A 23,614-nucleotide genomic window follows, 5' to 3' on the forward strand; every position below is an offset into this window, starting at 1 on the left:
ATAAGAAAAATAGGCCACCAACAGATTAGGAAAGGATCTTCACCTATCCTAAATCAGATAGTGTACGAATATCTAATATATATAAAGAACTCAAGAAGGTAGACTCCAGAAAATCAAATAACCTCATTTAAAATGGGGCTCAGAACTAAACAAGGAATTCTCACCTGAGGAATACGGAATGGCTGAGAAGTGCCTGATAAAATGTTCAGTATCCTTAATCATCAGGGAAATGCAAATCAAAACAAACCTGAGATTCCACCTCACAGCAGTCTGAATGGCTAAGATCAAAAATTCAGGTGACAGCAGATGCTGGCGAGGATGTGGAGAAGGAGGAACACTCCTCCATTGTTGGTGGGATTGCAAGCTTGTACGACCACTGTGGAAATCATTCAAGTGGTTCCTCAGGAAATTGGACATAGTACTACCAGAGGATGCCACAATACTGTGGGCATGTAAATGTGTGTTTCTCTAGCGTACAGTGATGGCAGTGTGAATGTGACTGTGTGTTTCTCTAGAGTGTAGGAAGTCTTTTGGTATGTGAAAATGTTTTTTTGTAGAGTGAGGACAGCAATGGGCATTTCTATGTGTTTTTCTGTACAGTGCAGTCTGCAGACTCTTATGAATAATTGTTTCTGTAGAGTGCATTGATGGCAGTGGACATGTGAATGTGTGTTTCTATTGGGGGCATGATAGCAGTGGGCATTGACATGTGTGTTTCAGTATTGTGTAGTATAGTAGTGGGCCTGTGATCGTGTGTTTCTGTAGAGTGCTGGATATCTGTAGTCATGCTAATGTTTGTTTCTGTAGAGTTCAGTGATGGCAGTAGATGTATGAACATGTGTTTCCCTTGAGTACACTGACGGAAGTGAGCATGGAAATGAGTGTTTCTGTAGAATGAAGGAAAAGAGTGAGCCTGGAAATATGTTTTTCTGTAGAGTGTAGTATAGCATAGGTGATGAAAATGTGTGTTTCTAGAATGAAGTGTTGAAATGGGCATGAGAATGTGTGTTTTTCTCTAATGCAAAATAGCAAGTGGCATGTGATTATGTGTTTCTGTAGAATATACTCTGAGAGTGGGCCTGTGAATGTATATTTCTGGAGTGTGCAGTATGTAATGGGTATGCAAACATGTGTTTCTGTAGAGTGCACTGATGGCAATGGGCATGATATTCTATGTTTCTTTAGAGTACAGTGCTGACAGTGGTCATGGAAAATGTGTTTCTATAGAGTAAGATAGTATTGGGCATGTGAATGTGTGTTTCTGTAGAGTACAGTGGTGGCAATAGGAAAGTGACTGTGTGTGTCTGTAGAGTGGAGGATTGTAGACAGCATGTGAATGTGTGTTTCTCCAGAGTGCAGGATGTCAGTTTGCATGTGAGTGTGTATCTGTAGAGTGCAGTATGCAGTGGTCACATGAAGTTGTGTTTCTGTACAGAGTAGTAAGAATCGGGTATGCAAACATGTGTTTCTGTAGAGTGCACTGATGGCAATGGGCATGATATTCTATGGTTCTTTAGAGTACAGTGCTGACAGTGGTCATGAAAAAATGTGTTTCTATAGAGTAAGATAGTATTGGGCATGTGAATGTGTGTTTCTGTAGAGTACAGTGGTGGCAATAGGAAAGTGACTGTGCGTGTCTGTAGAGTGGAGGATTGTAGACAGCATGTGAATGTGTGTTTCTCCAGAGTGCAGGATGTCAGTTTGCATGTGAGTGTGTATCTGTAGAGTGCAGTATGCAGTGGTCACATGAAGTTGTGTTTCTGTACAGAGTAGTATGAATCGGGTATGAAAACATGTGTTTATGTAGAGGGTAGTACAGCTGTTTGCATGTGAATGTGTATTTCTGTCGAATGCAGGATAGTAGTGGACATTGAGATTTGTGGTTCTGTAGAGTGTCTTATCGCATTGGACCTGTGAATGTGTGTTACTGTGAAATGCAGCCATGGCAGTTGGCATGTTAATGTGTGATTCTGTAGAGTTAAGGATAACTGTGGGCATATATTTTTTTCTGTAGAGTACAGTGCTGAGAGTTAGCATGTTAATGCTTGTTTCTGTAGTGTGCAGTATATTATAAGTATGTGAACATGTGTGGGCAGGATATCAGTGGGCATGTGAATGTATATTTCTATAGAGTGCTGTATGTAGTGAGCATGTGAATGTGTGTTTATGTAGAGAGCAGTATGTGTGGTTCATGTGTTTGTGTGTTTCTTCAGAATGCAGGATAGCAGTGGGCATTGGAATGTGTGTTTCTGTATTGTATAGTATAGCAGTAAGCCTGTGAATGTGTGTCTCAGTAGAGTGCAGTGAAGGCAGAGGGCATGTGAATGTGTATTTCTTCTATTCTGCAGGATAGAAGTCGGTATGTGAAGATGAGTTTCTGTGCAGTGCAGTATGTTGTGGGCACTTGAATGTGTGTTTGTATAGAGTGCAGTATATAGTGGGCATGTGAACTTAAAATGTGTGTTTTAGTAGTGTGAAGTCATGGTAGTTGTCATGTCAATGTTTGTTTTTATAAATTGCAGTATGCAGAAGGAATGTGAATTGGTGTTTCTGTAGAATGAAGGACAGCAGTTTCCATGAAAACGTGCGTTTCTGTACTGTGTGGAGAATAGTAGTGGGTTTGTGAATGTGTGTTTTTGTAGAGTGTAGGATGTCAGTGTGCATATAAATGTTTGTTTCTTTAGTTTTTAGGATAGAAGTGGTTATTTGAATGTGTGTTTCTGTACAGTGCAGTGATCACAGTGTGCATATGAATGTGTGTTCCTTTAGAATCCAGACAACATTGGGCATTTGAATGTGTGTTTCTGTACATGAAGTATGACAGTGGGCATTGGAATATGTGTTTCTGTAGAGTATAGGATACGTGTGGGTATGTAAATATGTGTTTCTGTAGAGTGCAATGATGGCAGTGCGCATGTGAGTTTGTGTTTCTCTAGAGGGTACGATGTCTGTTTGTTTGTGAAAATGGGTTTCAGTAGAGTGCAGGACAGCAGTGGACAATTAAATGTCTGTTTCTGTAGAGTGCAGTATGTAGTGGGGATATGAATGTGTGTTTCTGTAGAATGCTAGATAAGAGTGGGCATTTGAATGTGTGTTTCTCTAGAGTGTAATATTACAGAGTTCCTGTGAATATCTTTGTAGAGTGCAATGATGGTATTGGCCATCTGAATATGTATTTTTGTGCAGTGCAGTATGCAGTGAGTATGTGAATGTGTATTTCTTTAGTATGAAGTAAAGCAGATTGCATGGATATGTGTGTTTCTGTACAGTGAAGGACATCAGTGAGTATGGGAATGTTTGTTTCTATTTAGTGTAGGATAGGAGTAGGTATGTCCATTGTGTTTCTATAGAGTGCCGTTATGGCAGTGAGAATGATAATGTCTGTTTCTGTAGAGGGCAGTGATGGCAGTGGGCATCTTAATGTGAGTTTCTGTAGAATGCAGGGTTGCAGTAGGCAATTGAATGTGTGTTTCTGTAGAGTGCAGTATACAGTGGGCATATGAATGTGTGTTTCTGTAGAGAGGAGGATGGAAGAGGGCATGTGAATATGTAGAGTACAGGATGGCAGTCGTATGGGAATGTGTGTTTCTATGGAGTATAGAATAGGAGTTGGTATGTGAATTTTTTTTTGTAGAGTGCAGTGATGTCAGTGGGCATGAGAGTGTGTATTTCCTTAGAGTGTAGGATGGTTGTTTGCGGGAACAAGTGTGTTTCTATATAGTAAATTACATAAGTGGGGATTTGAAAGTGTCTTTCTGTAGAGTGCAGGTTGGTAGTGAAATTTAGAATAATTTTTTTTTCATTACAGTGTAGTGTACAGTGTGCCTGTGAAGGTGTATTTCTGTATAATGCATTGATGGTAGTGGGGCTGTGAATATGTGTTTCTGTTGGGTGCATTGATTGCAATGGGCATGTGAATGTGTATTTCTGAAAAAGTACAGTATGAAGGGGGAATATGAATGTGTGTTTCTTTAGAGTACAAGATACCAGTGGACATGTAAATGTGTGTTTCTATAAAGGTCAAGATTGCACTGGGCATGTGAGTGTGTGTAGAGTACAGTATGCAGTGGTTATGTGAAGGTGTGTTTGTATACAGTGTATTATGTAGTGGGCATGGTAATGTGTGTTTATGTAGAGTTCAAGACAGCTGTGGGCATGTGAATGTGTATTTCTGTTGAGTGCAGGATAGTAGCTGGCATTTGTATGTGTGTTTCTGTAGAGTGTAGCATAGTAGTGTGCCTGCGAATGTGTGTTACTGTAAAGTGCAGCCATGGCATTTGGCATGTGTATGTGTGTTTCTTTAGAAGGCAGAAGTGGAGCGCAGTCACCATGTGAATGTGTGTTTCTGTAGAATGTGGTATGCAGTGGGAATGTGAATGTGTTTTTCTGTAAATTGCAGAACATCTATGAGTATGTGAATGTGTGTTTCCGTATCGTACAGTGCTGGAAATAGGCATTTGAATGTGAGTTTCTGTAGAGTGCACTAGGTAGGGGGCATGTGTTTTTGTGTTCCTTTTGAGTGCAGAATAGCCATGGACATCGGAATTTATGTTTCTGTAGAGTATATTATGGCAGTGGAAATATTAATGTGTGGCTCTGAAGTGTGTGGTAAAGGCAGTGGACATGTGAATGTGTGTTTGTGTGCAGTGCAGGATAGCAGTGGGCATGGGAATGTGTGTTTATAGAGTATCAGATAAGAGTAATTTTGTGAATGTGTTTTAATGTCCAGTGCAAGATAGCAGTGGGCATGTGAGTTTTTATGTCTGTAGAATGTACTGTTGATGTTGTAAAAAATGTGTTTATGTCGAGTGCAGGATGGCAGGGACAAATTGAATATGTTCTTCTGTTGAGTGGAATATGCAGTGGGCCTGGAAATATTTGTTTCTGTAGAGTGCATTGATGGCAGCATGTATGTGAATGTGTGTTTCTGTAGAGTGAAGTATGCAGTTGGAATGTAAATGTGTGTTTCTGTAAAGTACATTTACAATGGGCATGTAAATATGTTTTTCTTAAGAGTGCTTGATAGCAATTGACATGGGAATATGTATTTCTCTAGAGTGTGGGATAGAGTTTAGCATGTGAATGTTTGTATCTTTGGAGTGCAGCAACTAGTGGGCATGAGAAAGGGTGTTTTTGTAGAGTGCAGGATAGCATGGAAAATGGGACAGTTTATTTACGTAGAATGCAGTGATTGCAATGGGAATGTGACTATTTGTTTCTGTAAAGTGCAGCACAGCGGTGGGCATTGAAATATGTGTTCCTGTAGAGTGTAGTATAGCAATGGGTATGTGAATGTGTGTTACTGTAGAGTGTAGTATCCAGTGATAATGTGAATATGTTTTTCTTTAGAGAAAAGCACAGATGAGGGCATGTGATTGGAAGTTAGTGTAGAATGCAGTGATGGCAGTGGGTATGTAAATGTGTGTTTCTGTTGAGTCCAGGATAGCAGTTGGCATAGGAACTTGTGTTTCTGTAGAGGGCAGTACTTATTGAGCATGTGATCATGTGTTTCTGTAGAGTGTGGAAATGTGTATTCAATGGACATGTGAATGTTTGTTTCTATGCAGTGCAGTAGGCAGTGGCATGTGAACATATGTTTCTGTCAAATTCATCATAGCAGTAGGCACGAGTAGAGTGCAAGCTGATAGTGGCCATATGAATGTATGTTTCTGTAGAAGGCAGTGTAGGACCAGGCATATGTGTATATGGGACTGAAGAGTGAAGTATGCAATGGGCATATGAATGTTTCTGTAGAATGCAGGGGAGCAATAGACATGGGAAAGTGTGTTTCTGTAGACTGAAAGATAACAGTGTGCATGTGATTATGTGCTTCTGTAGACTGCAGTGATGGCAGTAGACATGTGAATATTTTTGTGTATAGAGTGCAGGAAAGCTGTGGGCATGTGAATATATGTTTCTTTAGAATGATGTGATGGCAGTTGGCATTTGAATGTATATTTCTACAAAGTGCACTACATAGTCGGCATGTGAACTGTGCTTGTGAAGAGTGAAGTAGGCAGTAGGAGTGTGAATGTGTATCTCTGCAGAGTGCAGGACAGCAGTGGGAATAGGAATGTGTGTCTGTAGAGTGCAGGACAGCAGTGGGCATTGGAATGTGTGCATCTGTAGAGTGAAGTATCCAGTGGGCCTGTGAATGTGTATTTCTGTAGAGTGCATTGATGGCAGTGGGCATGTGAATATGTGATTCTTTTGGGTGCATTGATTGCACCAGTCATGTGAATAAGTGTTTCTGTGGAGTGCAGTATGCAGTGGTCATGGAAGTGTGTGTCTGTAAAATGTACATTTGCAGTGGGCATGTGAATATGTGTTTCTTTAGAATGAAGAAGAGCAGTGGACATGTGAATTTTTGTTTCAGTACACAATGTGCCTGTAAATGTGTGATTGTGAGGAGTGCACTCTTGGCAGAAGGCAAGTGAGTGTGTGTCTCTGTAGAGTACACCATGCAGGGGACATGGAAATGAATATTTCTGTAGAATGCAGGATAACAGTGGGCATGTGAGTGTTTGTTACTGTAGAGTGCAGGTTGGCAATGGCCATATGAATGTGGATTTCTGCAGAGGGCAGTGTGTCACTGGGCATGTGAATATATGTGACTGTACTGTGAAGTATGCAATGGACATATGAATGTGTGCTTCTGTAGAGTGCATGAGAGCAATGAGCATGAGAAAGTGTATTTCTGCAGAGTGAAAGATATCAGTGGGCATGTGAATATGTGTTTCTGTAGATTGCAGAGATGGCAGTGTGCATGTGAATGTGTTTTTGTGTAGAATGAAGGACACTTGTGGGGATGTGAATGTGTGTTTCTGTATAATGCAGTGATGGCAGTGCGCATTTGAATGGATATTTCTATAGAGTGCACTATATAATCGGCATGTGAACTGTGTTTGTTAGAGTGCCATAGGTGGTGTGAATGTGAATGTGTATTTCTGTAGAGTATAGGACAGCAGTTGACAATGGAATGTGTGTTCCCGTAGACTAGTATAGCAATAGGCCTATGATTTTTGTTATTGTAGAGTGCAGTGATGGCAATGGGCATGTGATTTTGTGTCTGTGAATTGAAGGATCACAGTGGCGATGTGAATGTGTTTTTCTTTCGAGACAGGAACAGATGTGGGCATGTGAATCTGTGTTAATGTAGAGTGCAGTGATGGGAGTGGGCATGTGAATGTGTGTTTCTCTAGAGTGCAGTATAGGAGTAGACATGTGAAGTTGAGTTTCTGTCAGTTAAGTATGCAATGTGCCTGTAAATGTGTATTATGAGGAAAGCAGTCTTGGCAGTGAACATGTGAATGTGTGTTTCTCTAGAGTTCAGTTTACAGTGGACATGGGAATGAGTATTTCTATAGAGTTCAGTATAACAGTGGTCATTTGAGTGTTTCTGTAGAGGTCAGATTGGCAATGGTCATTTGAATAGGTGTTTCTGTAGATGGCAGATCTTCACTGGGCATGTGGGTATATGTGACTGTAGAGTGAACCATGCAACAGGCATATGAATGTATGTTTCTGTAGAGTGCAAAAGATCAGTGGGCAGGGGACACTGTAATTCTGTATACTGAAAGATCACAGTGGCCATGTGAATATGTCTTTCTGTAGAGTGCAGTGATGGCAGAAGTCATGGGAATGTGTTTTTGTGTAGAGTGCAGGAACGAAGAGGCAATGTGAATACATGTTTCTGTAGTGTGCAATAAGCAGTATGACTGTGAATGTGTTTTTGTGTAGAATGCAGGACAGCTTTGGGTATGTGAATCTGTATTTCTTTGTAGTGCAGTGATGGCAGTGCGTATTTGAATGCATATTTCTATAGAGTGCACTAAGTAGTGGGCATGCGAACTGTATTGTATAGAGTGCAGTAGGCAGGAGAAATGTGAATGTGTATTTCTATAGAGTGCATTGCAGCAGTGCACATTGCAATGTGTGTTCTTGTAGAGTGAAATATAGCAATGGGCCTGTGAATATGCACTGCTGTAGGGTGCAGTGATGGCAGTGGGCACGTTAATGAGTGTTTCTTTTGAGAGCATTGATGGTATGTGAATCTGAATATGTGTTGATAGCAGTGAAGTATGCAGTGGATATGTAAATGTTATTGATATAGAATGAAGGATAGCGCTGGGCATGTGAATGTGTGTTTGTGTAGAGTGCAGGACATCAGTGGGCATGGGAATGTGTGTTTGTAAAGTGTAGGATAGAAGTCGGTATGTGAATGTCTGTTTCTGTAGAGTGCAGTTATGGCTGTGGCCATGTGAGTATGTGTTTGTGTACAATGTCAGATGGTTGTTGACATGTACAAGTGTGTTTCTGTAGAGTGCAGGATAGCAGTGGGCATGATAATGTGTTTTTCTATAGAGTGCAGTGATGGCAGTGGTCATGGTAAAACGTGTATTTCAGTATAGCGTAAAATAGGAGTATGCATATGAATGTGTGTTTCTGTAGATAACATCAATGGAAATGGGCATGTGAATGTGTGCTACTGTAGAGTGCAGAAAGTCAGTGGTCATTTAAATGTGTATATCTGTAGAGTTCAGGGTGCCATGGGCATTGCAATGTGTGTATCTGCAGAATACAAGACAGCAGTGGCCTGAAAATGTGTGTTTCTGCAAAGTGCAGTATGGAGTGTCTGTGAATATGTGCTTCTATAGTGTACAGTGATTATAGTGGGCATGTGACTACGGTTTTTTGAAGAGTGAAGGAAAGCTATGGACATGTGAATATGTGTTTCTTTGAAGTGAGGTGACTGCAGTTGGCATTTGAATGTATATTTCTATAAAGTGTCCTATATAGTGGCCATGTGATGGAGTGTTTGTTTAGAGTGTGTTAGGCAGTAGAAATGTGAATATGTGTTCCTGTAGATTGGGAAAGTGCAGTGGAAATGTGAATGTGTACCTGTAGAGTGCTTGACAGCAGTGGGCATTGGAATGTGTGTTTCTCTAGAGTGAAATATATTAATATGCCTGTGAATGTGAATTACTGTGTAGTACAGTCGTGGCAGTGGGTATGGTAATGTGTTTCTTTTGAGGGCATTGATGACAGAGACATGTGAATGTGTGTTTCAATGAAGTGCATCATTCAGTGGGTATGTGAATGTGTGTTTCTGTAGAGTGCAGGATGGCAGTGGGCATGAGAATGTCCATTTGTGTAGAGTGCAGGACATCAGTGGGCATGGGAATGTGTGTGTGTTTGTGTGTTAAGTAGATATTTTCTTTATTTACATTTCAAATGTTATCCTCTTTCCTCATTTCCCCTCCGAAAACACAATATCTCCTCCCCCTCCCCATGCTCACAAACCCACCCACTGCTGCTTCCTGGCCCTGGCATTCCACTACACTGGGGCATAGAGCCTTCACAGGACCAAGGGCCTCTCCTCCCGTAGATAATTGACAAGGTCATCCTCTGCTGCATATACAGCTGGAGCCATTGGTCCCTCCGTGTATACTCTTTGGTTGGTAGTTTAATTCCTGGGAAATCTTAGAGTACTGGTCGGTGGGAATGTATGTCTTTAAAGTGTACATTAGAAGTACATAAGGGAATGTGTCTTTTTGTAGAGTGCAATGATGGCTTTAAGCATGTGAGTATATGTTTCTGTACAGTGCTGGATGGGTGTTGGCATGTACAAGTGTGTTTCTGTAGAGTGCAGGATAGCAGTGGGCATGTGAATGTATGCTTCTCTAGAGTGCAGGATGACAGTGGACATGTGAATGTGTGTTTCTACAGGGGGTGGCACAGCAGTTAGCATGGAAATATGCGTCTGTAGTGTGCAGGACAGCACTGGGCTTGGAATGTGTGTACATGTAGCATGAAATTGGTAATGGGCCTGTGAAATATGTATTTCTGTAGAGTGTATTGATGGCAGTGAGGTGTGAATATGTCTTTCTTTTGAGTGCATTGATGGCACCAGGCATGTAAATGAGTATTTCTCTATAGTGTCCAGAATGCAGTAGCCATGTACATGTGTGTTTCTGTAAAATACATTTGCAGTGAGCATGTGAATATGTGTTTTTGTAGAGTATAGTATGCAGTGTACATGTGACTGAGTGTTTCCTTAGAGTGCAGGCTAAAAGTGGGCATGTGAGGGTCTGCTTCTGTACAGTGCAGGTTGGCAGTGGCCATATAAATATGTGTTTCTATAGAAAGCAATGTGGCACTGGGCATGTAAGTATATATGTGACTGTAGAATGTATGAAATGGGCATATGAATGTGTGTTTCTGTAGATTGCAGGAGAGCAGTGGGCAGATGAATATGTGTTTCTGTAGAGTAGAGTATGCAGTATGAATGTTAATGTGGTTTTTTTTTGTAGAATTCAGGACAGCTGTGGGGTTGTGAATATTTGTTTATAGTGCAGTGATAGTAGTGGGCATTGGAATGTATATTTCTATACAGTGCTTTATATAGTGGGCATGTGAACTCTGTGTGGAATGCAGTAGGCAGTGAGAATGTGAATGCTGTTTCTATATAGTGCAGCAAAGCAGTGGGCATTAGAATATGTTTTCCTGTAGAGTGAAATACAGCAATGGGCCTGTGAATGTGTGCTACTGTAGAGTACAGTGATGGCAGTAGACACGGTAATGTGTTCATTTTAAGGGTATTGAAAGCAGCAGCATGTGAATGTGTGTTTCTATGTAGTGCAATATGCAGTGGGTATGTGAATGTGTGTTTCTGTAGAATGCAAAGTGGCAGTGGCAATGTGAATGTGTGTTTCTGTAGTGTGGGGAACAACAGTGGAATGGGAATGTATGTCTGTACAATTCAGGAAAGCAGTGAAATTGGATTGTGTGTATCTGTAAAGTATGCAGTGGGCCTGTGAATGTGTATTACTGTATGAGTACATTGATAGCAATGAGCATCTGAATATGTGTTTATGTTAAGTGCTCTGATGACAGCAGGCATGTGTATGTGTGTTTCTGTAGAATACAGTGGAAATGAGAACAAGTATATCTGTAGGTTCAGGATAACAGTGGGCACATGACTATTTCTATGGAGTGTAAGTTGGCAGTGGGCATATGAAGGTGTGTTTCTGTGGAGGGCAGTGTGGCACTGGAAATTTGTGTAAATGTCACTGTAGTGTGAAGTATGCAATGGGCATATGAATATGAATTTCTGTAGAGAGCAGGATGGCTTTGGGAACGTGAATGTGTGTTTCTGTAGAGTGCAAGAAATCAGGTGGCTTGGAAATGTGTATTTGTTGAGTGTAGGATAGTAGTAAGTAAGTGAATATGTGTTTCTGTAGAGTGTAGAGATAGAAGTGGCCATATAAATGTGTGCTTCTCTAAAGTATAGGATAGCAGTGAACATGTGAAAGTGTGATTCTGTGGAGTGCAGTACTTATTGTGCATGTGATCGTGTGTTTCTGTAGAGTACAGTATAGAGTGGCAAGTGAATGTGTGTTTCAGTAGAGAGCAGGACAACAATGGGTAAGTCAATGTGTGGTTTTGTAGAGAGAAGGATGGCAGTGTGCATGTGAACACATGTTTCTGTAGAGGTCAGTGATCACAGTGTATATGTGAATGTGTTTCATTAGAGTGCAAAGTAGCAGTGGGCATGTGAATGTTTGATTCTATGCAGTGCAGGGTGCAGTGTGCCTGTGAATGTTTCTCAGGAATGCAATTTTGGCAGTGGTCATGTGAAACTGTATTTCTTTTGAGTTTATTGATGGCAGTGGGCAAGTGAATGTGTGTTTCTGTAGAGTACAGTATGCAGTGAACATGTGAATGTGTGTTTCTATGCAGTGTTCTTTACAGTAGGCATGTGAATGTATGTTTTTGTAGAGATCAGGATAACAATGGGCATGTGAATTGTGTTTTTGTATAGTGCAGGATGGCAGTGTGCATGTGAATATGTGTTTCTGTGGAGTGTAGTGATTACAGTGGGCATGTGAATATGTTTTTCATTAGAGTGCAGGATAGCAGTGGGCATGTGAATATGTGATTCTGTAAAGTGCAGTATGCATTGTGCCTGTGAGTGTGTGTTTCTGAGGAGTGCACTTTTGGCAGTGGACACGTGAATATGTGCTTCTTTTTAGCACATTGATGTAAGCAGGCATGTGAATGAGTGATTCTGTAGAGTGCAGTGATGGCAGTGGGCATGGGCTCATGTGTTTCTGTAGAATGTAAGATAGTAGTGGGCATGTGAATGTGTTTTTGTAGAGTTTAGATATTCAAGTGGGCATGGTAAAATATGTATTTCTGTGTAGTGTATGAAAGCAGTGGGCATGGGAATTTGTGTTTCTGTAGAGTACAGTGTGAGGTGGGCATGGCAGTGTGTGTTTCTATGCAGTCCTGTTGGCAGTGGCAATGTGAATGAGTGTTTCTGTAGAGTGCAGTGATGGCACTTCGGATGAGACTGTGTTTCTGTAGAGTACTTTGATGGCAGTGGGCATGGGGTCACATGTTTCTTAGAGTGTAAGATAGCAGTGGGCATTTGAATTTGTGTTTTTATAGAGAGCATTACGTATTGTGTAAGTGATCATGTGTTTCGTTTCAGTGCAGTATGCACTGCACTTGTGAATGTGTGTTTCTGTAGAGAGAAAGAAAACACTAGGAATATGAGTGTATAGGACAGCAGTGGGCATTGGAATTTGTATTCCTATAGAGTGTAGTATAAGCCTGTGCATGTGTTTTCATCTAGAGTGCAGTGATAGCAAGGGGCAAGTGCCTGTGTTTCTGTAGAGTGCAAGAGCACAGTGTCCATGTGAATGTGTGTTTCTGTAGAGTGCATCATAGGTAATGCGTGTGTGTGTGTGTGTGTGTGTGTGTGTTTAATTCAGTGATGGTAATGGGCATGTGAGTGACTGTTCCTGTAGAGTACAGGACAGCAGTAGGTATTGGAATGTGTGTTCCTGCAGAGTGTACTATAACAGTAGCCCTGTGAATGTGTGTTACTGTAGAGTGCAGTAATATCAGTGGCCATGGGATTATGTTTCTTTACAGTGCAGAAGCAAAGTGTCCATGTGAATATGTGTTTCTGTAGAGTGTAGTATGCACTTGGAATGAGAATGTGGTTTTCTGTAGAGACAAGGACAGAGGTGGGCATGTGAATGTGTGTTACTGTAGAGTGCAGTGATGGCAATGGGTATTTGAATATGTGTTTCTGTAGACTGATGTAAAGCAATAAGCATGTGAATGTGTGTTTCTGTAGAGTGCAGGGTTGGCACTTGGCATGTAAATATGTGTTTCCATACAGTGTAGTATATTGTGGGCATGAAAATGTGTGTTTCTGTAAAGTTCATTATGTAGTAGTCATGAGAATGTGTGTTTGTGTAGAGTGCAATATGGCTGGGGCATGAGAATGTGTGTTTTGTAGAGTGTAGGAGGCAGTAGCGATGTGAATGTGTGTTTCTGTAGAGTGCAGGATAGCAGTGGACATGTAAATTTGTGTTTTTTTTAGAGTGCAGAGTGGCATAGGGAATATGTATGTTTCTGTTGAGTAAAGCAGTGGTCATGTGAATGTGTGTTTCTGTAGAGTGTAGGTTAGCAGCTCTCATGTGGGTTTATGTTTCTGTAGAGTACAGACTAGCAGAGGGCATTTGAACATGTTTTTCTGTGGAGTGTATAAATTCCATTGGACATGTATTTGTTTATGTAGAGTGCAGGGTTGACAGTGGGCATTTAAATTTGTGTTTCCTTAGGGTGCAGCATGGCAGTGAGAATATGAATGTGTGTTTCTGTTGAGTGCAGTATGCATTGGGCATGTGAATGTGTCTTTCTTTAATGTGCAGAATGGCAGTGGTCGTGTGAGTGTGTGTTTCTGCAGAGGGTAGTATGCAGTGGGCATGTGAGTGTTTGTTTCTGTAGAGGGTAAAATGACAGTTGGCATGTGAATATGTGTTTCTGTTGAGTGCAGGATAGCAGTTGGCATGTGTTTTGTGTTTATGTAGAGTGCAGGTTAGCATTTGGCATGTACGTTTGTGTTTCTGGCAGAGGACCTGTGAATGTGTGTTTCTGTAGAGTGCAGGAAGGCAGTGGAAATGAGAATGTGTGTTTCTGTAAAATTCTTTATTCTGTAGTGATGTTAATGTGTTTTTATGTAAAGTGCAGTATGTAGTGGGCATGGGAATGTGTTCTTTTTAGAATGCAGTATGACAGTTGGTATGTGAATATGTGTTTCTGTAGACGTCATGGATGGCAGTTGGCATGTAAATGTATGTTTCTATAAAGTGTAGCAATGCAGTGACTATGTGAATATGTATTTCTCTAGAGTGTAGTATGGCAGTGGTCATGTGAATTAGTGGTTTTTTTGGAATGCAGGATAAAAGTAGGCATATGAAGTTTTGTGTGTAGAGTGCAGCTTTGCAGTGGTCATGTCAATATGTGTTTCTGTAGAGTGCTTGATATCAGTGGGCATGTGAGTGGAGGTGCCTACAGAGACCATCATGTATTTTGTAGTTACACATTTTACAGAGTTCAGATCTGAGAAATGTGCCTGTGAGTGTTTTTCTTGGGGAGTAGAAATGGGCACAGTAGGCATGTGAGTCCTGATCCCTACCGATGCCACAACTTGGCAGTGTACTTGTGAGTCCATGTAACCCCAAAGCAGAGTTCAGCTTGGAACTCTGAGTGTATGTGCCTGCAGTTTCATGGTGGTGAGTAAGTGGCTTCAGTGCACAAGGCCCAGTTCTTGATAAACATGTGAGATAAGATGCCTGCTGACAGAGGACATAAGTGGGCATTGGACATGTGAGTGTTGGTGCTGGAAGAGAGAAATGGATGCTATGGATATGGGACTGCAGTCACATATCAATTCTTGAGCTGGGTTGTTGACATGTTACTGCAGATTCCTTCACAGGCCAGTCAGTCATTGGTTTGTGAGTACAGGTGTCTCTAGAGTACAGAGAGGTGCAGTGGGAGAGTTCATGCAGGGGTATGCAGAGATCAGAGGGAACTGAGCATGTGAGTGCAAGTCCTATAGAGACCAGCAAAGGGCTGTGTGTGTAGGCATGTAGTTGCCTGTAGAATCCAGGGAAGAGCTGTAGGTATGTGAGTGCAAGTGCATGCAGAGGAAAGAGAAGGCAAGTGGACCTGGAGCCCAGGTGCCTGCAGAGGGCAAGTGTGACTGGAAATGGGTATAGAAATACCTGCAGAGAACAGAGAAGTCAGCATGTGAGTTCATGTTCCTCCTGAGGACAGGATTGCAGTTTACCCATGAGTGTATATGTCTCCAAAGGTCAGAAGGGGGATTTTGGCCTGTGAATGCAGGTGCCTACAGAAGCAAGGGAAGGGAAGTGGGCATTTGAGTGCAGGACCCTTCTGAGGGCTAAGTTAAGCAGTAGGTATTTGAGGGTCCATGCCTGAAGATGCCATGAATGCAGTGGGCATGTGAGGATAGGTGCTAGCAGACACCATGAGGGCAATGGCCTTGTGAGCATAGTGAAGGGCCATGACCAGAGGTGGGCAGTAGACATGTTTGTTCAGATTCATACAGAAGCCAAGTAGTCACTGTGTATGTGAATGGAGTGTATGGAGTGCCAGAAAGGTGTAATTGGCAGGGGAGGCTGGGTAAGTGCAGGGGCATAGGTCATGTAGTTCATGTGCCTGAAGAGGCCAGAATGGACTAGTTGCCATGAGTAACCCAGTGCCGGGAGAATGCAAGGTTTCAGTTGACGTTAAGGTGCAGATTCCTGCAGAGTACAGGATTCCCATATCACAAACATGCCAGCAGAGTCCAGACAAGGCAGTGGGCCTGTGAGTTCATGTTCATGGAGAAGGAACAGAGATGCAGTGGTAACATGGGTGTGTGTACCTGCAGAGGCCACAGAGTATCAGAGAGCATGTGAGTGCAGTGCCCTGCAGAATCCAGGCTGGCAGTGTGCCTGTGAATGCATTTGCCTGCACAACAGGAAGGGTTTGGTGAGTACGTAAGTGTAAGTGCCTGAAGATGCCAGTGGAGGGCACTGTGTGTTTTGAGTCCAACTATCTGCAGAGAGGAGAATAGAGCAGTTTGCATATCATTGTGGGTCCTGCAGAAGTCAGATCGCTACTGTGTGCTGTGAATGCATGAGACTGCAGAAGACAAATGATGGGCAGTAGGCATGTGTGTGCAGGTGTCAGGAGGCCAGTGTCATGTGAGTGCAGCTAAGCACCAAGATGAGATGTGGGTAGTAGACATGCAGCTCATGCAGATCCCTGTCCAAGACAGGCAGTCATTGGAATGTGAACACTTGTGGAAAAGCCAGAGAAGGGCAGTGGGTAGGTAACAGATTGCAGAGCCATGGGTGTCAGTGAGTGTGACTATATGTGCCTGCAGAGGTGGGCAGGGCAGTGGGCATGTGAATGCTGTTGACTGTTACAGAACCTGGCAATAGGCATGGGATTATAGAAGCCTACAGAAGCCAGAAAGAGGCAAGGAGCACTTGTTTGCAAGTGCCTGCAGGGGACAGAGAAGGGCAGTGGACCTGTGAGTAAAAGCCCCTGCAGTGGCCTGAGTGTGGCATTGGGTACTTCAATACAGGTGTCTGGGGAAGATGGTTGGGGACAGTAGGCATGAGAATCGTGCTTCATGCAGAGAGGCCAGGGTGGTTAGTGGCCACATGTACTCAGGTGCCTTTCATAGGCCAGGCATGTGTTGTCAGTGTGAATAGAGATGCATGTAGATGCCCGAGATGCAATGGACATGTGAGTGCAGGTGTCTGCAGATGTGATAACAGGAAGGTTTCACTCTGAGTGCAGGTGCTTACAGAGGCAACAGAGAAGAATTGGACATGGGACTACAGTTGCCTGCTGAGGACACAGGTGCAATGGGTTATTTGGGTGCAGGTGAGCAGAGATGCACAGTGGCCATAGGAGTGCAGGGAGTAGAGAGCAGAGATGGGCCGTGGACATGGCAGTTAAGATCCATGGAGAGAGTAGTGTCTTGCAGCCTCTATGTATGCACAGGTGGCTGCAGAGATTGAGTGAAGTAGACAAGTGAATTCAGAAACCTGAAGAGAGCAGAGTGAGAAATTGTTCAGGAGAATGCAGGTTCTCTCAGAGGGAAACAAAGTGCTATGAATATGTGTGTGCAGCTTTGCACAGAGGCCATTGTGCCTGTGAGTTCATGTTCCTGCTGAGGACAGATTGCAATGGAGAAAGAAGTGTAGGTGCCTGCTGATGTCTCGAGTTGAGGATTAACCTGTTAGTGCAGGTGACTGCAGGGGCCAGGGAAGGGACCTGGGCAAATAAGTGCAGGAGCCTTCAGAAGACTTGGTTATGTGGGGACATTGGGCTAAACACAGACAAGCTGGTCTCCAGTTGAGTTGAGGTCTGAACTCTAGTAGAACTTGATGGGTGGCAATTCCCACCTACATGGGACAGAAGGCGTTCCCTTATGTCTTCTGGCCCCCTGGCTCCTGTTGAAGTTACCACCCCCACATTCCCCACAAGAGAGGATAGTGGCTAGCAGTCATGTACACAATGTCCCAAGCTTCTGACCTTCAGGCTAGACTTCTCCCAGTTACCTAGCAACAACAAGATAACAAGTCCACTATAAGAGGGGCTGCTTGGCCCACTCCTCACTCTCTTAAGCTTTTACTTCCTTTACTCTCCCTCTTACTCTCTCTCTCTTACTCTTTTAAGCTTTTACTTTCTTTAGTCTCTCTCTAAGCCCTCTCTCTCTAAGCCTTCACTTTTCTTACACTCTAACTCTCTTTCTCTCTTTCCTTTCCCCCTTCTCTCCTGTTGGCCATGGCCAGTCTCTCTCTCTCTCTCTCTCTTTCTCTCTCTCTCTCTCTCTCTCTCTCTCTCTCTCTCTCTCTCTCTCTCTTTCTCTCTCTCTCTCTCTCTCACCTTCTCTCTTCCTCCGTGCCTTTCTATATACTAAAGCTCTAAAACCATAGACTGCCTCTGTTAATCAAGTCCAGGACTAAGGACTCTCACCTGTGTGGGAACCTCTCTCCCCCTGCCCTCTTCCCATGTCTCCAGGGTATGTTGCTGCCCTGGGCACACCTATTCTGTTCTTAGCTTTTCTTCCTACTGTATCCAGCATGGGATGCCAGAGACTGATAACCTGGTACTAGGGACGTGCCCTTGTCCACCCCCTGCCATGTGGGGTCAGTGGCTTCACACAGCTAGATGCCCACCCAGGGCTGTGTGAAAAGTATCTGGCAGTCCTCCCATGGCCACCTGCCCAGAGCACAGGAACTCGGGTGGGATGCGGGCTCTCTCCCTCCCTGCTCTTCCACTACACCCACAGCCCCGCAAGGTTAAACTGTGGGTATTTGAGTGTCCATGCCTGCATTTATCACAAAGGCATGTGACAGCAGGTCCAAGCCAACACCAGAGGGGTAGTGGTCATGATAAATTCTCATATCTTCCCTTTTCTCCATACAACCTGTCACATATAGTGGGCAGCATTAAGAAAAGATCAACATGTGACACACTTCCTCCAACAAAGCCACATATACTCCAACAAGGCCCTACCTTCTAACAATACCAATCCCTATGAGACTATGAGGGCTGTATCCATTCAAACCATTACACCAGAAAAAGCCACTAGTCAATATAGGGAAAAAGAACTAACAGACATAAACACCAACATTATATAGACAACCAGGGGTGACCACCAAACATTCATACTACTGGATAGGAGGATACAGTGACTGTAAGAAGAAACCAAACTGCAGCCATTTTGAATAAAACTTGTATTTTTGAATGGGAAGTGTCAAATAAAGTTTAAGTTCCCAAGACCTCCCTAAGAAATTGACATCCTGAATGACAGCAAGTGACTGTCATGGATGACTGACATCCAGGTTGACAAGTTGAGATATGAAGGCTAGTCAAGTTGTCCCTATACAGTTGAATAAACCAACCCAGGATAAATGTACCATGAAGACATGTTCCTAAGGAAGTCCCAATCTCTAAATCCTGATTAGTAGGATAACTTGGCAGAGATGTTTATGGATTGAAATCATGAAATCACTTGTGGTGGTTTTAATATTCTTGGCCCAAGGAGGGGCACTGTTAGGAGGTGTGGCCTTGTTGGAGGAAGTGTGTCACTGTGGATGTAAACTTTGAGACCCTCCTCCTAGCTGCCTGAAAATAGTCTTCTCCTGAGTGCCTTTGGATCAAGATGTAGAATGCTCAGTCCCTTCTCCAGCACCATGCCTGCCTGGATGCTGCCATGCTCCTGCCATGATGATAATTGACTGAAGCTCTGAACCTGTAAGCCAGCCCCAATTACATATTGTCCTTATAAGTGTTGCCTTGGATCTCTGCTTAGGTTCACAGTACCCTGGCTCTCCAGCTTCCTCCCACATCTACCAAACTTACTGGGACCCCCTTCAATTTTCCTTAGCCTGTCACAGCAGCACTTGGTCTCCTCAGAAACCCATACTCTCCTCAGGTGCCATGGCTCATCACACCCCACCTGAAGCAGGACAACCATTGCATAGGCTTGGGCACTAGCACAAACACCAGTCACCTGCTGGAGGAAGAGGTCTGGACACTGTAGTGGCCTCCCTGTGTATGTTAACCCTATAGCACTCTACCTGGTCTTCTGGCAGTTCAAGGTCTTTGAAGGGTCCCTGATCAAGCTTACCTTGAGACACACTCATGGTTTTCTGAACTTTGACAGCCCAGCATTAACAGAAGCAGCCAAACTCACATTCAATGTTATTCACTTTGATCTGGAGAACCGATAGACCCTGAGGCTAGAGTTTGCCAAAGCCAACAGCAAGATAGCAAAGAGCAAACTAATAGTGACACCAAATCCCACCAATGTCCACCCTGCCCTAGGAGCACACTTGATCACAAGGGACTCTTATGACCTTATGGGAGCTGCTATGATTCCTGCATCCCTACACCAGGAAGCTGACCCCAGCCATTTCACCAACTACATTAACCTACACAGCTGCCACTAGTGCTGCTGCTTCATCCCTACGTGCTGAGATGCACTGGTTCCCCTCATCTGATATTACTCAGCAAGGATGGAAATATTGCCAGTTCTGTTAGCAACTCAGTTTTGTTACCCTGGAGTTGGTCGTGGGCTGTGTGGGGCCAAAACAGTGCTCTGACTTCACTGCCACTCAAGGCCTGTGTGGAACTTCTGCTTCCGTCTAGACACTGAATCTGAAGCCTGACTCATGGAATGGCTCTGGTTTTCTTCCCCCATTCTTCAAGGCCTTCAGGAGGATCAGGGGACCTTACTGGGATACCTAGGCCCAGCTTGCAGACATCACTGGGACCCACATCCTGACCTCCTGCTCAAACTTGTTTCTATAGTTCCCCATCAAAGAAAAGGAATGTTTAATTTTGCATGTTTATGAATTGTTATACTTGTTATATATTGTGCATATGGTTTGTTCTCACACTGTCACTGTAGCAGCATGTCTTGACACTAGAGGCTGTTCAAGCCTATTCCTTTGACTTCTGCACCAACCCTGCTTCAGGTGGGGCTGAATCTTGTGACCACATCTGCCTTAGGGGCCCTAGCTCCTAACACATGCATACACACTTGCAAACTCTATCCTTGTTCAGCAGGAGATCTACAGCCTCTGAATTTCACTTCAAATCAGAGTCCTGCATTATCTCCTACTCCAGGGAGCCAATAAGTCTAAGAAGCCTTCCTTGTGCTTGCCTGCCTCATTTTACCCCACTCTGCCACTGCTCCTCATTCCTCCTGAACTTTGAAACCAACAAAAGCATGAAAAGTATTTCTGGACTCTGTGTAATAAAATATATGGATCATAAGGGTTGTTCATATGTATACCATTAATTATTGAAGAGGCCTTATTGAGCCTGTTAGGTAATTTTAATGCTTGACACCTGAGGAAGAAAAGGTTTTTCCATTCTTAACAACCAGCCTTTGGTTTAGGAATATTGAGATGGATGATAAATTGTGTGATTTTGTTTAATGTTACAAGCATGTCCTTGTTTTACCTTTCACCTCAGCTCCAGTGTTTGGTCATTTCACATGTGGGCAACATCTGCAGGTAACTGTTGCAATTGGTGACTTTATGAGAATGTGAAGGTGGATCATAAATGAAATGCAAAATAAAAACCTAAAGTGCCAAAAAAGAGCTGCATTGGCTATGGAGTCTGTTCACAGTAACAGAAAACCTAACAAAAACAGAAGTTGATACTAGGAGTGGGGTATTACTGTGATATCCCTGACCACACTTTTGTTTGTAAGAATATGGAGTTTGGGACTTTAGAAAGTAGTGAAATGCTTTATGTGTGGCTTAATTGGTCATCCTAGTAGGAATATGGAAGATACTGGTGTTGAGCATGATTTGAACTGTGCAGACCAAGCCCAAGAGGTTTCAGGGGAGATGAATTTTAGTATGCGGCCTATAGACTGTTCTTGTGATATTTTAGTGAGGAATGTGGCTGCTTTTTGGCTTTGTCTGTAGAATCTACCTAAAGCTAAGGAAAAGAGATTTATATTAATTGCACTGACAATGGAAGTCTGGAAAAAGTCCAACAAAAACTTTGTTTTCTGATTTAGCCTCATGAAAAGTGTTCTGATCAAGCCTATCAAGCTTAGAAAGGAAAAATATATAATATATAGTTCATGTAACAAAAAAGCACCAGGAAGTGAAATGGAATTGAATCCGTTGTTCAAGGAGATAAACAGATTAAGGAAGTGATGATCTCAGGGCAAGATCCCGCCCTTTATTTTTTTTTGTTGTTGTTGTTGTTGTTTACGTTTGCAGTTAAAAGAGTTATGTCGTGTTGGGTGTTATTACATGATTATTGTTTTCATTTTGACTTTAATCTGGAATGAACTACAATCCAGATATGGAGTGCACAGTTGTGATCCAGATCTTGAGGCTGAAAAACACAGGCTTTTGTTCTGGATCTTGAGGAATAGTGGCCACATAAACTTAAGTTCAGGCATAGTGGCACATGCCTTTAATCACAGGAGACAGAGATAAGCAGATCTCTTGAGTTCAAGGCCAGCCTTGTACAGAGCAAGCTCCAGGTTAAGAAAAGCTTAAGTCCATGTGTGGTGGTACATGCCTTTAATTCCAGCATTCAGGAGACAGGCATGCAGATCTGTTGGGAGCCGCGCCCACATTCGCCGTTACAAGATGGCGCTGACAGCTGTGTTCTAAGTGGTAAACAAATAATCTGCGCATATGCCGAGGGTGGTTCTCCACTCCATGTGCTCTGCCTTCCCCGTGACGTCAACTCGGCCGATGGGCTGCAGCCAATCAGGGAGTGACACGTCCTAGGCGAAATATAACTCTCCTAAAAAAGGGACGGGGTTTCGTTTTCTCTCTCTCTTGTTTCTTGCACTCCTGCTCCTGAAGATGTAAGCAATAAAGTTTTGCCGCAGAAGATTCTGGTCTGTTGCGTCTTTCCTGGCCGGTCGTGAGAATGCGTCTAATAACAATTGGTGCCGAATTCCGGGACGAGAAAAAACTCGGGACTGGCGCAAGGAAGATCCCTCATTCCAGAACCAGAACTGCGGGTCGCGGTAATAAAGGTTCCCGTAAAGCAGACTGTTAAGAAGGATTCAACTGTATGAATTCAGAACTTTTCAGCTGGGGAACGAGAGTACCAGTGAGTACAGCTTTACGAGGTAAGCCTGGCCTTGAACTTTCTAAGGAAATTCAAGACAGTCTATCAGAAGTAAAGTGGAAAATGTTTGGCCTTGAATTTTTTCTAGTGTTAGAAGCCCTTTTGTTCCTTTTCACATGTTATCAAGTGGTTAAGGCAGGGCGGATTCTAGATGAAATTCAGGACAATCTATCAGAAGTAAAGCGGGGAGAGAGAGTAGGAGCAAAGAGGAAATATGGTACACAAAATAAGTATACAGGCCTTTCCAAGGGTCTTGAACCCGAGGAAAAGTTTAGGTCAGGTAAGAATACCTGGGGAGAGATTAGAAGGAAGGAAAAGAAAAAAGAAAAGAAAAAAGATCGATTAGCGGAGGTCTCTAGGAGATACTCGTCACTAGATGAGCTCAGGAAGCCAGCTCTTAGTAGCTCTGAAGCAGATGAAGAATTCTCCTCTGAAGAAACAGACTGGGAGGAAGAAGCAGCTCATTATGAGAAAAAAGGGTACCAGCCAGGTAAAGTGCTAGCTAATCAGTTAAGGAAGCCAAAAGCGGCTGGCGAAGGCCAGTTTGCTGATTGGCCTCAGGGCAGTCGGCTTCAAGGTCCGCCCTATGCGGAGTCCCCGCCCTGCGTAGTGCGTCAGCCCTGCGCAGAGAGGCAGTGCGCAGAGAGGCAGTGCGCAGACTCATTCATTCCCAGAGAGGAACAAAGGAAAATACAACAGGCATTTCCGGTCTTTGAAGGAGCCGAGGGTGGGCGTGTCCACGCTCCGGTAGAATACTTACAAATTAAAGAAATTGCCGAGTCGGTCCGTAAATACGGAACCAATGCTAATTTTACCTTGGTGCAGTTAGACAGGCTTGCCGGCATGGCACTAACTCCTGCCGACTGGCAAACGGTTGTAAAAGCCGCTCTCCCTAGTATGGGCAAATATATGGAATGGAGAGCGCTTTGGCACGAAGCTGCACAAGTGCAGGCCCGAGCAAACGCAGCTGCTTTGACTCCAGAGCAGAGAGATTGGACTTTTGACTTGTTAACGGGTCAGGGAGCTTATTCTGCTGATCAAACAAACTACCATTGGGGAGCTTATGCCCAGATTTCTTCCACGGCTATTAGGGCCTGGAAGGCGC

The 23,614-nt window shown here is 43.3% G+C and overlaps 1 pseudogene; it reads left to right on the top strand.

Annotated features, from left to right (window-relative positions):
- Gm14365 (predicted gene 14365) lies at positions 19,350–19,782 on the top strand (annotated as a pseudogene).

Source organism: Mus musculus, chromosome X, assembly GCF_000001635.26.
Source record: "Mus musculus strain C57BL/6J chromosome X, GRCm38.p6 C57BL/6J".
NCBI classification, from domain to species: Eukaryota; Metazoa; Chordata; class Mammalia; order Rodentia; family Muridae; genus Mus; species Mus musculus.